General features: G+C 31.0%; 1 long non-coding RNA gene across 1 annotated transcript; it reads right to left on the bottom strand.

The window, feature by feature from the left end:
• Positions 1 to 151: 151 nt before the first annotated feature.
• Positions 152 to 16,960, bottom strand: LOC143351045 (uncharacterized). The gene is made up of 3 exons (XR_013081436.1): positions 15,886 to 16,960; positions 8,194 to 8,517; positions 152 to 823 (listed from the first exon to the last, which is right to left on the bottom strand). It is a non-coding gene; the product is annotated as an uncharacterized LOC143351045 (long non-coding RNA).
• Positions 16,961 to 17,298: the final 338 nt, after the last annotated feature.

Raw genomic sequence — 17,298 nt, 5'->3', positions numbered from 1 at the left:
GAATCGCAGATTCATTTTATTAGTGGTGTGACTAATAATATTAAGTTCTATGTTATCCAACTATTATTTTTATTAATAAATGATAGTACTGATAGTACTGATGATTTACTCAGACTCGTTAAAGTAAGTGGGCCAAGTGGGTGAAGAATATTAAGATAGATAGATAGATATTGGTAAAAATATCCTTCTTGTCTTTATATAGGAAATCTTTAATATTAAAAATAAACTCTTTCTGTAAAATCATCATACTTATCATCATAATTTATAAAATTAAAGTCAACGCATCTAATAATGAAAGGAGAAACTGACTTTATATCTTGTGTATCGGATTGTTATAGAGTTAGATTCTTTTACCGATGAATTATGAACAAACTGAACTCAAGTATTTTATAGGACTTGTCAAGAACGTTTTTTTCTTTTTTCATGCATTTATTTTTACTTTTGAAGTATGGAAAATAAAACTTACAGAGGCTTTGTTTACTTAAATGTTAAAACTTACCTTTTGTAAAAATCGGCGATATCGACTGTATAAATCGCCTTACGTTCGTGCCCGTAAGTGAGGTAGAGTACGTGCTCGATTTAGGTTATGTAAGTAAATTTCACGTGCTACTCTCACGACGAAAGTTTCGTGTATTTCGTGAGCAGCATCCCATGCTTGTCGCCAAATTGAAGTGTCCTTGAATTCGGAAGACTGGTTACGTGTGAATCTTGGTTGATCGTCTACCTTCAACTTCATTAATAACAACTCGTGGATACAGGTGTTACGTCGGGATTCCGTCGACATTTGTAAAAGAGAATTTCCCTATACAGGGATGCTTGTCCCCTACAACACGGCATCATATCCCCTATAACACGCTTTCGCTCTAACACGATAAGAAAATTGCGAAAACATAAAACTTTGTACAGCACTGGATAACATGATTTTTGCTTAACATATTTAAAACCTAAATTACCTTAAAGTAATGACGCGAAAGAACAATGAAAGAAATATAGTGGCTTTACATGAAAAAATATATTATTAGAAATTATAATTTATTAAATTAAGGTTGCGTTAAATTAAAATAATATTTTTTGTGTTTTTTTGTTTTTTTGTTTTTTTGTTTTCTGTTATACATACATACATACATACATATATATAAGGGTGTTCGGCCACCCTTGGGAAAAATATTAATGGGAGATTCTAGAGGCCAAAATAAGACGAAAATCAAGAATACCAATTTGTTGATGGTGGCTTCGTTAAAAAGTTATTAACGTTTAAAGTTCCGCCAATACTGAATTTTTTCTCGAAAGTGGGTAAGATTTCGGGAGTATGTCTATTCACCGAAAATGATTATAATTTACCTCCGCAACCGAAAATAATTTTTCCAGAACGATTTGAAACTTTTCAATTTCGCCGACAAAATTTAGGCACCTACCTACCTACCTACCTATCCCCTGTTGATTTTTCTTAAAAATTCGTTTTTGATTTTTAATAATTTCGCTTGACGTCCTACAGAAAAGTTGTTTAATACTTTTTTGTAGGTACCTATGGGCTCTACTTGAGAAAAAAGTTTCATTGAAATATATTCACTATTATAGGAGTTATGGCTATCTAAGTTGAAAATTGGACCATTTTTATGGGGGTTTTCTAACATTACGGGGCCAAGGAACAACCTTTCCAATATTTTTACAATTGTTACATATTCTACACTAAAATACGCGGCGTTTGGCTTTTTTAACATTAAAATCGTCCAATCCGTTCAGAAGTTATGGTGTTTTAAAGATTCAAACATAAAATTTACGGGAAGCATTTTTCGCCTGAAATTATATTTTCGGTAAGGAATTTTTTTCTCGAAAATGGTTACGATTTCGAGGGTATGTCTATCGACCAAAAATTATTATAATTGGTCCCTGCAATCAGAAATAATTTTTTTAGAACGATTTAAAATTTTTTAATTTTGTTGAAAAATTTCACACCTTCTCGAATTTTTTTCTCCAAACTGGGTAGGATTTCCGGGGTATATCTATTCATAAAAAATGATTATAATCGACCCTTGCAATCGGAAATAATTTTTTTAGAACGATTTGAAAAATTTTTTTTTTCGCCGAGAAATTTCACCACCTACCCGAACTTTTTTTCTCGAAGGAGGGTAGGATTGTCGGGGATATGTGTATTCATAAAAAATGATTGTACTTGACCCCCGAATTGGCAACCGAAAATAATTTTTCCAAAACGATTTGAAATTTTTTAATTTAATTGTTAATAACGTTTTAACGAAGCCTCCATCAACAAATTGGTATTCTTGATTTTCGTCTTATTTTGGCCTCTAGAATCTCCCATTAAAATTTTTCCCAGGGGTGGTCGAACACCCTGTATACATAGAAAAATTAAATTGCTTATGTAGAATGTGAGAAAGCGATCTATATGTGTTTGATATAAAATGGGTCGTTGAGATGCGCGTCATTCACATCGTTGACGGTTTTGTTTCTTTCGTCTTGGGGACGCCTTCTCGCGACGTTTCTCGTATGTTACGTTTTGATTTGCATTACGAGCTGCAACAGCCTGCTTGCGCTCATTCATATTTATTTAATTATTTCCTGTTATGTTAAATATATTACTTATTTAAACAAATACTGTGTGGTAAATTCTGTCATTGAATTAAAAAAAAATATTCGTTTTTAATAAGTTTTCGGACCATAACTCCCCTCCCTTTTCGAGTGAACTGGCTCTGGGTTAGGTCTCATATAACACGGTTTCAGACAACACGGCATTTGTAATAGGAACCGATCTACCGTGTTATAGGAGGGTTTCAAACTGTATTTCGTTTATTTAATGAAGTTTAATCCTCCTCCGGGGGCGGCGGAGCGGAGACAGTGTGTCGCGTGAATGGGAATTCGGAAGAAAAATCATAGCTTCTAAAGAATTCCAGTCAATTTTCGACCTAAGACCTCTTACACTTTTTTTTTAAAGAGAATACAAAGATACAACAAACAAATCGATTATATATTTAAAATTATATATTTTTGTTAAAAAAAAATTGAAACGACCTTGATTTTTTGTTGAATAAAAACTGTTTTGCTAATTTCTACTATTGCAATTTCTTGTCAAGTGTTGTCATTTCTGTGTAACTTTTGTTCGAAAAGTTTTTTGATTGGTTTAGAGGAAGTGTCTGAAATCAGAGGTGCCAGAAGTGCACCGAAGGCATAGTGTGCTCTCTCACGCGTACGTGAGCTCGTAATGTTTCGGAAAGTCGACAAAGGCAAACTGACGCTGCCCGAAGTAATTTCGGACCGCCTCGTGAGAGTCGAGAGAGAAAGGCTCACATTTGCCTTCTCGCTCTTAACAACTGAAATCCGACCTCCCGTCAACGGCATACGATTTGGAATCTCGAGTCGAGATTCTCGACTGACTGCCCAGGCATTTTTACTTTCCGACGCACATGACGATGTAGGCGCACATAAGCAAAGTACGTAAGTAGTTTGAAAAAGAAATTTTGTAAAATTTATTTTACGAAAATAAATGGGTTTTAAAACCCCCTGATCATATTTTAATTATTGAAAAAAAAAAGAAATTTTTTTCTTATTATTATTCTTATATGTGAGCGTAACATATGTATATTATTAATACGATTTTTCAAAATCAATAGTTTAAGATTGAAAATTAATAAATTAAAATGAGAATCCACTCTTTGCCAGTATCGTGCACGCTGTGGGATTTTTCAATAAGAAGAGTTATTATCTTATTTTTATAACATAAACAAAACTTAGTAGTAGAATTAATAGTTGCAGAAATTAATTAATAATGATTTTCCTCGATATGTTTTTAGATAACCGTATAATTATCAATTTGTTATGACGAACTAAATATATATTAACTAGTTTGATTTGGCTTAACTTTGCATAAAAAAATAATTGTATCGATCCATCAAAATTAATAACGTGCACCACCAAACCGTTTAAACCACAAAAGAAAAGTGATCCCGTTTACCAGTTTAATACAAAGTATGGGTTGGATTAAAAATTTTAAAAGGACATAGTCGAATACAAAACATAGCGTTTCATTTTCATCAGAACAGTAACATGAGTTAGCAGGTAATGTCATAAAACTGTTTTACCCGGTTATACCCCTTTTTACCTCAAGTATAAGGTAAAAAGTACGAGGTACGACTATCCGAAAATCGTTCACATTTTATCAATGTAAATGAAGCGGTCATTCCATTCCACCATCATCATCATTAAATAGAAAATAATTTCTGTAATTTCTGTGAAAACAGAACTTTCGTTAGATGCACGTGGTGCTTGAAATTTTTATGTTTTGACTGTTTTTACGAAAAGTACCATCATTTTTCAGATTCATGTACTTCGTACATTGAAAATAACATATTATGTTATAAATGTAATTTTGGTTAAATTCAACTTAAAAAAAAAGAAATATTCGAAGGGCATACAAAAATATAATGTCACATGTTATGTGTACTTGATTGTACGAAAATATGATTGAAAAAATAAAAAAAAGATTTCTTCTACCAGGGTTCGAATCTGCAGAGCAAAAGAAGAAGCTCGAACTTGCAGGCAAACACCTTATCACTCACGGCCACGCTGATTAGTGGTGAATAGAATATAGTTCTATTTCGGAAAATAGTACCTGTAATAACTTTAATAATACATATCTTAAAGTAAAACCTAACCCAAAACCGGGTACCATTCCAACTTTTCCTTGTTAGAACCGAGTTTTCAATTTGTCTTAGCGAAAAAAACAGCTGGTTAATAACCTGCTTACCTGTTTTCAATTACCAAACATTTATTTCTCAATTAACCCTTTGCGAGTGAGACCATTTTGCAGATTATTCTGAAACATTTGTGGTATTCGTTTTCAATGCGATTTAAGTAAGCATGTAATGTATAAGATTTCATCTCATTTAATTTTTTCTTTTCTAGAGAAGGCAGAGAACAAATTTATTTAATTTTTTTTTACAGAAAATTTAATTCTTGCCAAGATTTATATGAAACATTTAAAAGATTTTTCATAAATCTTTTAAATCCTATGGATCGGAAGGAACAACTACAAAACAAGAGGTAAAAAATTTTTCAAATCGTTCTAAAAAAATTATTTTCGGTTGTGAGGGTAAATTGCAATAATTTTTGGTCATTACACATACCCCCGAGATCCTACGCATTTTCGAGAAAAAAATTCCTTACCGAAAATCTAATTAGGTGACAGAGAAACAAAAAATTCAATTCAAATCGTTTTGGAAAAATTATTTTCGGTTGCGGGGGTCAATTACAATCATTTTTGGTAATTGTGACCAAATGACACATACCCTCGAAATCCTACCCACTTTCTAGAAAAAAATTCGAGAAGGTGTGAAATTTTTCGACGAAATTAAAATATTTCAAATCGTTCTGAAAAAAATATTGTTAGCTGTGGGGGTCAATTACAATCATTTTTGGTGACTAGACATACCCCAGAAATCCTACCCACTTTCTAGAAAAAAATTCGAGAAGGTGTGAAAACGGTTGTTCGACGGGAAAACAAATTCAATTCAAATCGTTTTGGAAAAATTATTTGCGGTTGCGGGGGTCAATTACAATCATTTTACCCCCGAAATCTTGCGCATTTTACCGACGGAATAATTACTTTTTAACGAAGTCGCCATCAACAAATTAGAAAATTATTTTCTTCTATCTATTGTAATTAAGAGTAAAATTTAAGAAGAAATAAACGGCTTAATCGTATAAGGCGACTAAGCGAAAATAAATTCAACTTGCACCGATTATTTTCCATTTGCCCAGCGTTCCTTCCCTCGAGATCCGGACGAGGTTAGGTTAGGCGAGGTGTTTAAACCTCCTCCCCTTAAAACACATTGCTTTAACAGTATAATAAAAAATACTTAACTGTCCAATTACATCTACTCTTACATCCAATGAAATCTACTTTAATATCCAAAGAAAATAACTAAAAAATCATTTCAAGTTCCACGTTACCCTCTTTTTAATACTTCTTTATTTATTTATTTATTTACGGGTTTCTACACCCTTTGTTGATATAATACAGTTGCATAATATGTATAAAAGTCACATTAATTGCGTATAATATGAGATGCAGTGCGTACAACACTAATGACATGCTATTTGAAGGAATACGGAGAACTGTTAAAGAAGTCCATATGCTGGCTAAACTGGTTAGCTTGGATATATGGTTAATACAATTATTGAAAAATGTTAGAATATAGAATAATTCCATATTTATACGTAGTTATTGATGATTTTATAAACAAACAACATATCATATATAGTAGTTCTACGTTGTACTTTTCTAAGAAAATAAATTTTTCACGTGAAATTTTCTGCATAAACTTCTTAAATAACTTTATTCTTGGTAAAAAAAAGAAACAACAACAACACCAAGCTGTAGTAAGAATGTTGAATAAGCATCACATGAAAGACTACTTACTTTTTAATACAGAAAAGTATTAATAAGAAAGAATTTAGAAGTAATATATGAAAGATGAATTGTGGTCTGGTTAGGTCTGGGTTAAGTTAATAAAAGAAGGATAGACTTTTCAAATTTCAAATAGAGAAAGAAAGAAAGAAAATGAAGATAAGCCAAATGAAGAAGGGGATGACGAACCTATTTACCCTCTGAAAAAATAGATACAATAATAAAGAGAGACAAATTTTTTTAATCTGTGTAATCTCGAAATTCAGAGATAAAAAATAAGAAAGAATGTTTAACCAAATGTATTACCAAAAGTAGTTGACTTAATTGATATTGGCAACTTCGTCTTCATTGATTTTTCACTTATCTTACAACAGAATTAACTAATTCTGATATAGATTTATTAGATAATTTAGATTAACAGAACATTTTACAAAAGATTACTTTAGAAAAGTATTCAAATTACATGAAAAAGAAGATATCAAGGTAAAGAGGTTTGAAAATTTAGTATAGAAAAAATATAATAAGATATTTAAGATAATCGACAAATGATACTTATAAGTGATTGGGGGACATCCCAATCACTTTTTTTGTAAAAATGAAACGAATTTCGAATTTTTGGTCATAGAAAATGAAAATATAAAGGCACGAAGAGGACTGTTTTTATGCAAAATAAATTAAATTATTATTATGATTTTTATCTTCTAAAGTGTGATAAAACTGTAAGATAAAAGATTAATTAAGTTCCAAGTCCCTAAAATTTTCCAAATCATAGATTTAAAAATGATTTAGATATTTACATGATTTTAGTGTGGGTTTATATTTATACAAGTATATAAATATCTAAATGGGCAAGTTAAAGAACGATATACATGTTGATAGTATAATAATATCCCTTTATTCCTCATAAAAATTCACAACTGAATTCCTTTTATTCCATTCTTAAAAAATCCATCCCAAAATCTATTTTATCAAAGCTAGTAATAAATTATTTGAACAAGGTGATAACAGATTTAAAATATTTAATAAAATTTAAATATCAGAGACTGATAGTAAATATTAATACTATTTCGACTACTCTTATTTGATTTTAATATTAATTATAGATACTTTGATTATTGATTCATTAAAACATAAGTTAACTAAAAGTCCCAGTAGATTATAATTATATTTTAAAGAGCATGAATTAGCATAGAATTTCATAAAAAATTTGACGAGTGATAGAAGTAACTTGAATAATCTGAATTTTCTAGCTTATACTATATCTTTGGATATGGAATCGCAGATTCATTTTATTAGTGGTGTGACTAATAATATTAAGTTCTATGTTATCCAACTATTATTTTTATTAATAAATGATAGTACTGATAGTACTGATGATTTACTCAGACTCGTTAAAGTAAGTGGGCCAAGTGGGTGAAGAATATTAAGATAGATAGATAGATATTGGTAAAAATATCCTTCTTGTCTTTATATAGGAAATCTTTAATATTAAAAATAAACTCTTTCTGTAAAATCATCATACTTATCATCATAATTTATAAAATTAAAGTCAACGCATCTAATAATGAAAGGAGAAACTGACTTTATATCTTGTGTATCGGATTGTTATAGAGTTAGATTCTTTTACCGATGAATTATGAACAAACTGAACTCAAGTATTTTATAGGACTTGTCAAGAACGTTTTTTTCTTTTTTCATGCATTTATTTTTACTTTTGAAGTATGGAAAATAAAACTTACAGAGGCTTTGTTTACTTAAATGTTAAAACTTACCTTTTGTAAAAATCGGCGATATCGACTGTATAAATCGCCTTACGTTCGTGCCCGTAAGTGAGGTAGAGTACGTGCTCGATTTAGGTTATGTAAGTAAATTTCACGTGCTACTCTCACGACGAAAGTTTCGTGTATTTCGTGAGCAGCATCCCATGCTTGTCGCCAAATTGAAGTGTCCTTGAATTCGGAAGACTGGTTACGTGTGAATCTTGGTTGATCGTCTACCTTCAACTTCATTAATAACAACTCGTGGATACAGGTGTTACGTCGGGATTCCGTCGACATTTGTAAAAGAGAATTTCCCTATACAGGGATGCTTGTCCCCTACAACACGGCATCATATCCCCTATAACACGCTTTCGCTCTAACACGATAAGAAAATTGCGAAAACATAAAACTTTGTACAGCACTGGATAACATGATTTTTGCTTAACATATTTAAAACCTAAATTACCTTAAAGTAATGACGCGAAAGAACAATGAAAGAAATATAGTGGCTTTACATGAAAAAATATATTATTAGAAATTATAATTTATTAAATTAAGGTTGCGTTAAATTAAAATAATATTTTTTGTGTTTTTTTGTTTTTTTGTTTTTTTGTTTTCTGTTATACATACATACATACATACATATATATAAGGGTGTTCGGCCACCCTTGGGAAAAATATTAATGGGAGATTCTAGAGGCCAAAATAAGACGAAAATCAAGAATACCAATTTGTTGATGGTGGCTTCGTTAAAAAGTTATTAACGTTTAAAGTTCCGCCAATACTGAATTTTTTCTCGAAAGTGGGTAAGATTTCGGGAGTATGTCTATTCACCGAAAATGATTATAATTTACCTCCGCAACCGAAAATAATTTTTCCAGAACGATTTGAAACTTTTCAATTTCGCCGACAAAATTTAGGCACCTACCTACCTACCTACCTATCCCCTGTTGATTTTTCTTAAAAATTCGTTTTTGATTTTTAATAATTTCGCTTGACGTCCTACAGAAAAGTTGTTTAATACTTTTTTGTAGGTACCTATGGGCTCTACTTGAGAAAAAAGTTTCATTGAAATATATTCACTATTATAGGAGTTATGGCTATCTAAGTTGAAAATTGGACCATTTTTATGGGGGTTTTCTAACATTACGGGGCCAAGGAACAACCTTTCCAATATTTTTACAATTGTTACATATTCTACACTAAAATACGCGGCGTTTGGCTTTTTTAACATTAAAATCGTCCAATCCGTTCAGAAGTTATGGTGTTTTAAAGATTCAAACATAAAATTTACGGGAAGCATTTTTCGCCTGAAATTATATTTTCGGTAAGGAATTTTTTTCTCGAAAATGGTTACGATTTCGAGGGTATGTCTATCGACCAAAAATTATTATAATTGGTCCCTGCAATCAGAAATAATTTTTTTAGAACGATTTAAAATTTTTTAATTTTGTTGAAAAATTTCACACCTTCTCGAATTTTTTTCTCCAAACTGGGTAGGATTTCCGGGGTATATCTATTCATAAAAAATGATTATAATCGACCCTTGCAATCGGAAATAATTTTTTTAGAACGATTTGAAAAATTTTTTTTTTCGCCGAGAAATTTCACCACCTACCCGAACTTTTTTTCTCGAAGGAGGGTAGGATTGTCGGGGATATGTGTATTCATAAAAAATGATTGTACTTGACCCCCGAATTGGCAACCGAAAATAATTTTTCCAAAACGATTTGAAATTTTTTAATTTAATTGTTAATAACGTTTTAACGAAGCCTCCATCAACAAATTGGTATTCTTGATTTTCGTCTTATTTTGGCCTCTAGAATCTCCCATTAAAATTTTTCCCAGGGGTGGTCGAACACCCTGTATACATAGAAAAATTAAATTGCTTATGTAGAATGTGAGAAAGCGATCTATATGTGTTTGATATAAAATGGGTCGTTGAGATGCGCGTCATTCACATCGTTGACGGTTTTGTTTCTTTCGTCTTGGGGACGCCTTCTCGCGACGTTTCTCGTATGTTACGTTTTGATTTGCATTACGAGCTGCAACAGCCTGCTTGCGCTCATTCATATTTATTTAATTATTTCCTGTTATGTTAAATATATTACTTATTTAAACAAATACTGTGTGGTAAATTCTGTCATTGAATTAAAAAAAAATATTCGTTTTTAATAAGTTTTCGGACCATAACTCCCCTCCCTTTTCGAGTGAACTGGCTCTGGGTTAGGTCTCATATAACACGGTTTCAGACAACACGGCATTTTATAGGAACCGATCTACCGTGTTATAGGAGGGTTTCAAACTGTATTTCGTTTATTTAATGAAGTTTAATCCTCCTCCGGGGGCGGCGGAGCGGAGACAGTGTGTCGCGTGAATGGGAATTCGGAAGAAAAATCATAGCTTCTAAAGAATTCCAGTCAATTTTCGACCTAAGACCTCTTACACTTTTTTTTTAAAGAGAATACAAAGATACAACAAACAAATCGATTATATATTTAAAATTATATATTTTTGTTAAAAAAAAATTGAAACGACCTTGATTTTTTGTTGAATAAAAACTGTTTTGCTAATTTCTACTATTGCAATTTCTTGTCAAGTGTTGTCATTTCTGTGTAACTTTTGTTCGAAAAGTTTTTTGATTGGTTTAGAGGAAGTGTCTGAAATCAGAGGTGCCAGAAGTGCACCGAAGGCATAGTGTGCTCTCTCACGCGTACGTGAGCTCGTAATGTTTCGGAAAGTCGACAAAGGCAAACTGACGCTGCCCGAAGTAATTTCGGACCGCCTCGTGAGAGTCGAGAGAGAAAGGCTCACATTTGCCTTCTCGCTCTTAACAACTGAAATCCGACCTCCCGTCAACGGCATACGATTTGGAATCTCGAGTCGAGATTCTCGACTGACTGCCCAGGCATTTTTACTTTCCGACGCACATGACGATGTAGGCGCACATAAGCAAAGTACGTAAGTAGTTTGAAAAAGAAATTTTGTAAAATTTATTTTACGAAAATAAATGGGTTTTAAAACCCCCTGATCATATTTTAATTATTGAAAAAAAAAAGAAATTTTTTTCTTATTATTATTCTTATATGTGAGCGTAACATATGTATATTATTAATACGATTTTTCAAAATCAATAGTTTAAGATTGAAAATTAATAAATTAAAATGAGAATCCACTCTTTGCCAGTATCGTGCACGCTGTGGGATTTTTCAATAAGAAGAGTTATTATCTTATTTTTATAACATAAACAAAACTTAGTAGTAGAATTAATAGTTGCAGAAATTAATTAATAATGATTTTCCTCGATATGTTTTTAGATAACCGTATAATTATCAATTTGTTATGACGAACTAAATATATATTAACTAGTTTGATTTGGCTTAACTTTGCATAAAAAAATAATTGTATCGATCCATCAAAATTAATAACGTGCACCACCAAACCGTTTAAACCACAAAAGAAAAGTGATCCCGTTTACCAGTTTAATACAAAGTATGGGTTGGATTAAAAATTTTAAAAGGACATAGTCGAATACAAAACATAGCGTTTCATTTTCATCAGAACAGTAACATGAGTTAGCAGGTAATGTCATAAAACTGTTTTACCCGGTTATACCCCTTTTTACCTCAAGTATAAGGTAAAAAGTACGAGGTACGACTATCCGAAAATCGTTCACATTTTATCAATGTAAATGAAGCGGTCATTCCATTCCACCATCATCATCATTAAATAGAAAATAATTTCTGTAATTTCTGTGAAAACAGAACTTTCGTTAGATGCACGTGGTGCTTGAAATTTTTATGTTTTGACTGTTTTTACGAAAAGTACCATCATTTTTCAGATTCATGTACTTCGTACATTGAAAATAACATATTATGTTATAAATGTAATTTTGGTTAAATTCAACTTAAAAAAAAAGAAATATTCGAAGGGCATACAAAAATATAATGTCACATGTTATGTGTACTTGATTGTACGAAAATATGATTGAAAAAATAAAAAAAAGATTTCTTCTACCAGGGTTCGAATCTGCAGAGCAAAAGAAGAAGCTCGAACTTGCAGGCAAACACCTTATCACTCACGGCCACGCTGATTAGTGGTGAATAGAATATAGTTCTATTTCGGAAAATAGTACCTGTAATAACTTTAATAATACATATCTTAAAGTAAAACCTAACCCAAAACCGGGTACCATTCCAACTTTTCCTTGTTAGAACCGAGTTTTCAATTTGTCTTAGCGAAAAAAACAGCTGGTTAATAACCTGCTTACCTGTTTTCAATTACCAAACATTTATTTCTCAATTAACCCTTTGCGAGTGAGACCATTTTGCAGATTATTCTGAAACATTTGTGGTATTCGTTTTCAATGCGATTTAAGTAAGCATGTAATGTATAAGATTTCATCTCATTTAATTTTTTCTTTTCTAGAGAAGGCAGAGAACAAATTTATTTAATTTTTTTTTACAGAAAATTTAATTCTTGCCAAGATTTATATGAAACATTTAAAAGATTTTTCATAAATCTTTTAAATCCTATGGATCGGAAGGAACAACTACAAAACAAGAGGTAAAAAATTTTTCAAATCGTTCTAAAAAAATTATTTTCGGTTGTGAGGGTAAATTGCAATAATTTTTGGTCATTACACATACCCCCGAGATCCTACGCATTTTCGAGAAAAAAATTCCTTACCGAAAATCTAATTAGGTGACAGAGAAACAAAAAATTCAATTCAAATCGTTTTGGAAAAATTATTTTCGGTTGCGGGGGTCAATTACAATCATTTTTGGTAATTGTGACCAAATGACACATACCCTCGAAATCCTACCCACTTTCTAGAAAAAAATTCGAGAAGGTGTGAAATTTTTCGACGAAATTAAAATATTTCAAATCGTTCTGAAAAAAATATTGTTAGCTGTGGGGGTCAATTACAATCATTTTTGGTGACTAGACATACCCCAGAAATCCTACCCACTTTCTAGAAAAAAATTCGAGAAGGTGTGAAAACGGTTGTTCGACGGGAAAACAAATTCAATTCAAATCGTTTTGGAAAAATTATTTGCGGTTGCGGGGGTCAATTACAATCATTTTACCCCCGAAATCTTGCGCATTTTACCGACGGAATAATTACTTTTTAACGAAGTCGCCATCAACAAATTAGAAAATTATTTTCTTCTATCTATTGTAATTAAGAGTAAAATTTAAGAAGAAATAAACGGCTTAATCGTATAAGGCGACTAAGCGAAAATAAATTCAACTTGCACCGATTATTTTCCATTTGCCCAGCGTTCCTTCCCTCGAGATCCGGACGAGGTTAGGTTAGGCGAGGTGTTTAAACCTCCTCCCCTTAAAACACATTGCTTTAACAGTATAATAAAAAATACTTAACTGTCCAATTACATCTACTCTTACATCCAATGAAATCTACTTTAATATCCAAAGAAAATAACTAAAAAATCATTTCAAGTTCCACGTTACCCTCTTTTTAATACTTCTTTATTTATTTATTTATTTACGGGTTTCTACACCCTTTGTTGATATAATACAGTTGCATAATATGTATAAAAGTCACATTAATTGCGTATAATATGAGATGCAGTGCGTACAACACTAATGACATGCTATTTGAAGGAATACGGAGAACTGTTAAAGAAGTCCATATGCTGGCTAAACTGGTTAGCTTGGATATATGGTTAATACAATTATTGAAAAATGTTAGAATATAGAATAATTCCATATTTATACGTAGTTATTGATGATTTTATAAACAAACAACATATCATATATAGTAGTTCTACGTTGTACTTTTCTAAGAAAATAAATTTTTCACGTGAAATTTTCTGCATAAACTTCTTAAATAACTTTATTCTTGGTAAAAAAAAGAAACAACAACAACACCAAGCTGTAGTAAGAATGTTGAATAAGCATCACATGAAAGACTACTTACTTTTTAATACAGAAAAGTATTAATAAGAAAGAATTTAGAAGTAATATATGAAAGATGAATTGTGGTCTGGTTAGGTCTGGGTTAAGTTAATAAAAGAAGGATAGACTTTTCAAATTTCAAATAGAGAAAGAAAGAAAGAAAATGAAGATAAGCCAAATGAAGAAGGGGATGACGAACCTATTTACCCTCTGAAAAAATAGATACAATAATAAAGAGAGACAAATTTTTTTAATCTGTGTAATCTCGAAATTCAGAGATAAAAAATAAGAAAGAATGTTTAACCAAATGTATTACCAAAAGTAGTTGACTTAATTGATATTGGCAACTTCGTCTTCATTGATTTTTCACTTATCTTACAACAGAATTAACTAATTCTGATATAGATTTATTAGATAATTTAGATTAACAGAACATTTTACAAAAGATTACTTTAGAAAAGTATTCAAATTACATGAAAAAGAAGATATCAAGGTAAAGAGGTTTGAAAATTTAGTATAGAAAAAATATAATAAGATATTTAAGATAATCGACAAATGATACTTATAAGTGATTGGGGGACATCCCAATCACTTTTTTTGTAAAAATGAAACGAATTTCGAATTTTTGGTCATAGAAAATGAAAATATAAAGGCACGAAGAGGACTGTTTTTATGCAAAATAAATTAAATTATTATTATGATTTTTATCTTCTAAAGTGTGATAAAACTGTAAGATAAAAGATTAATTAAGTTCCAAGTCCCTAAAATTTTCCAAATCATAGATTTAAAAATGATTTAGATATTTACATGATTTTAGTGTGGGTTTATATTTATACAAGTATATAAATATCTAAATGGGCAAGTTAAAGAACGATATACATGTTGATAGTATAATAATATCCCTTTATTCCTCATAAAAATTCACAACTGAATTCCTTTTATTCCATTCTTAAAAAATCCATCCCAAAATCTATTTTATCAAAGCTAGTAATAAATTATTTGAACAAGGTGATAACAGATTTAAAATATTTAATAAAATTTAAATATCAGAGACTGATAGTAAATATTAATACTATTTCGACTACTCTTATTTGATTTTAATATTAATTATAGATACTTTGATTATTGATTCATTAAAACATAAGTTAACTAAAAGTCCCAGTAGATTATAATTATATTTTAAAGAGCATGAATTAGCATAGAATTTCATAAAAAATTTGACGAGTGATAGAAGTAACTTGAATAATCTGAATTTTCTAGCTTATACTATATCTTTGGATATGGAATCGCAGATTCATTTTATTAGTGGTGTGACTAATAATATTAAGTTCTATGTTATCCAACTATTATTTTTATTAATAAATGATAGTACTGATAGTACTGATGATTTACTCAGACTCGTTAAAGTAAGTGGGCCAAGTGGGTGAAGAATATTAAGATAGATAGATAGATATTGGTAAAAATATCCTTCTTGTCTTTATATAGGAAATCTTTAATATTAAAAATAAACTCTTTCTGTAAAATCATCATACTTATCATCATAATTTATAAAATTAAAGTCAACGCATCTAATAATGAAAGGAGAAACTGACTTTATATCTTGTGTATCGGATTGTTATAGAGTTAGATTCTTTTACCGATGAATTATGAACAAACTGAACTCAAGTATTTTATAGGACTTGTCAAGAACGTTTTTTTCTTTTTTCATGCATTTATTTTTACTTTTGAAGTATGGAAAATAAAACTTACAGAGGCTTTGTTTACTTAAATGTTAAAACTTACCTTTTGTAAAAATCGGCGATATCGACTGTATAAATCGCCTTACGTTCGTGCCCGTAAGTGAGGTAGAGTACGTGCTCGATTTAGGTTATGTAAGTAAATTTCACGTGCTACTCTCACGACGAAAGTTTCGTGTATTTCGTGAGCAGCATCCCATGCTTGTCGCCAAATTGAAGTGTCCTTGAATTCGGAAGACTGGTTACGTGTGAATCTTGGTTGATCGTCTACCTTCAACTTCATTAATAACAACTCGTGGATACAGGTGTTACGTCGGGATTCCGTCGACATTTGTAAAAGAGAATTTCCCTATACAGGGATGCTTGTCCCCTACAACACGGCATCATATCCCCTATAACACGCTTTCGCTCTAACACGATAAGAAAATTGCGAAAACATAAAACTTTGTACAGCACTGGATAACATGATTTTTGCTTAACATATTTAAAACCTAAATTACCTTAAAGTAATGACGCGAAAGAACAATGAAAGAAATATAGTGGCTTTACATGAAAAAATATATTATTAGAAATTATAATTTATTAAATTAAGGTTGCGTTAAATTAAAATAATATTTTTTGTGTTTTTTTGTTTTTTTGTTTTCTGTTATACATACATACATACATACATATATATAAGGGTGTTCGGCCACCCTTGGGAAAAATATTAATGGGAGATTCTAGAGGCCAAAATAAGACGAAAATCAAGAATACCAATTTGTTGATGGTGGCTTCGTTAAAAAGTTATTAACGTTTAAAGTTCCGCCAATACTGAATTTTTTCTCGAAAGTGGGTAAGATTTCGGGAGTATGTCTATTCACCGAAAATGATTATAATTTACCTCCGCAACCGAAAATAATTTTTCCAGAACGATTTGAAACTTTTCAATTTCGCCGACAAAATTTAGGCACCTACCTACCTACCTACCTATCCCCTGTTGATTTTTCTTAAAAATTCGTTTTTGATTTTTAATAATTTCGCTTGACGTCCTACAGAAAAGTTGTTTAATACTTTTTTGTAGGTACCTATGGGCTCTACTTGAGAAAAAAGTTTCATTGAAATATATTCACTATTATAGGAGTTATGGCTATCTAAGTTGAAAATTGGACCATTTTTATGGGGGTTTTCTAACATTACGGGGCCAAGGAACAACCTTTCCAATATTTTTACAATTGTTACATATTCTACACTAAAATACGCGGCGTTTGGCTTTTTTAACATTAAAATCGTCCAATCCGTTCAGAAGTTATGGTGTTTTAAAGATTCAAACATAAAATTTACGGGAAGCATTTTTCGCCTGAAATTATATTTTCGGTAAGGAATTTTTTTCTCGAAAATGGTTACGATTTCGAGGGTATGTCTATCGACCAAAAATTATTATAATTGGTCCCTGCAATCAGAAATAATTTTTTTAGAACGA

The sequence above is a fragment of the Colletes latitarsis genome, unplaced genomic scaffold (assembly GCF_051014445.1).
Source record: "Colletes latitarsis isolate SP2378_abdomen unplaced genomic scaffold, iyColLati1 scaffold0061, whole genome shotgun sequence".
Taxonomy (NCBI): Eukaryota; Metazoa; Arthropoda; class Insecta; order Hymenoptera; family Colletidae; genus Colletes; species Colletes latitarsis.
This window is presented reverse-complemented; position numbering and strand designations above follow the sequence as displayed.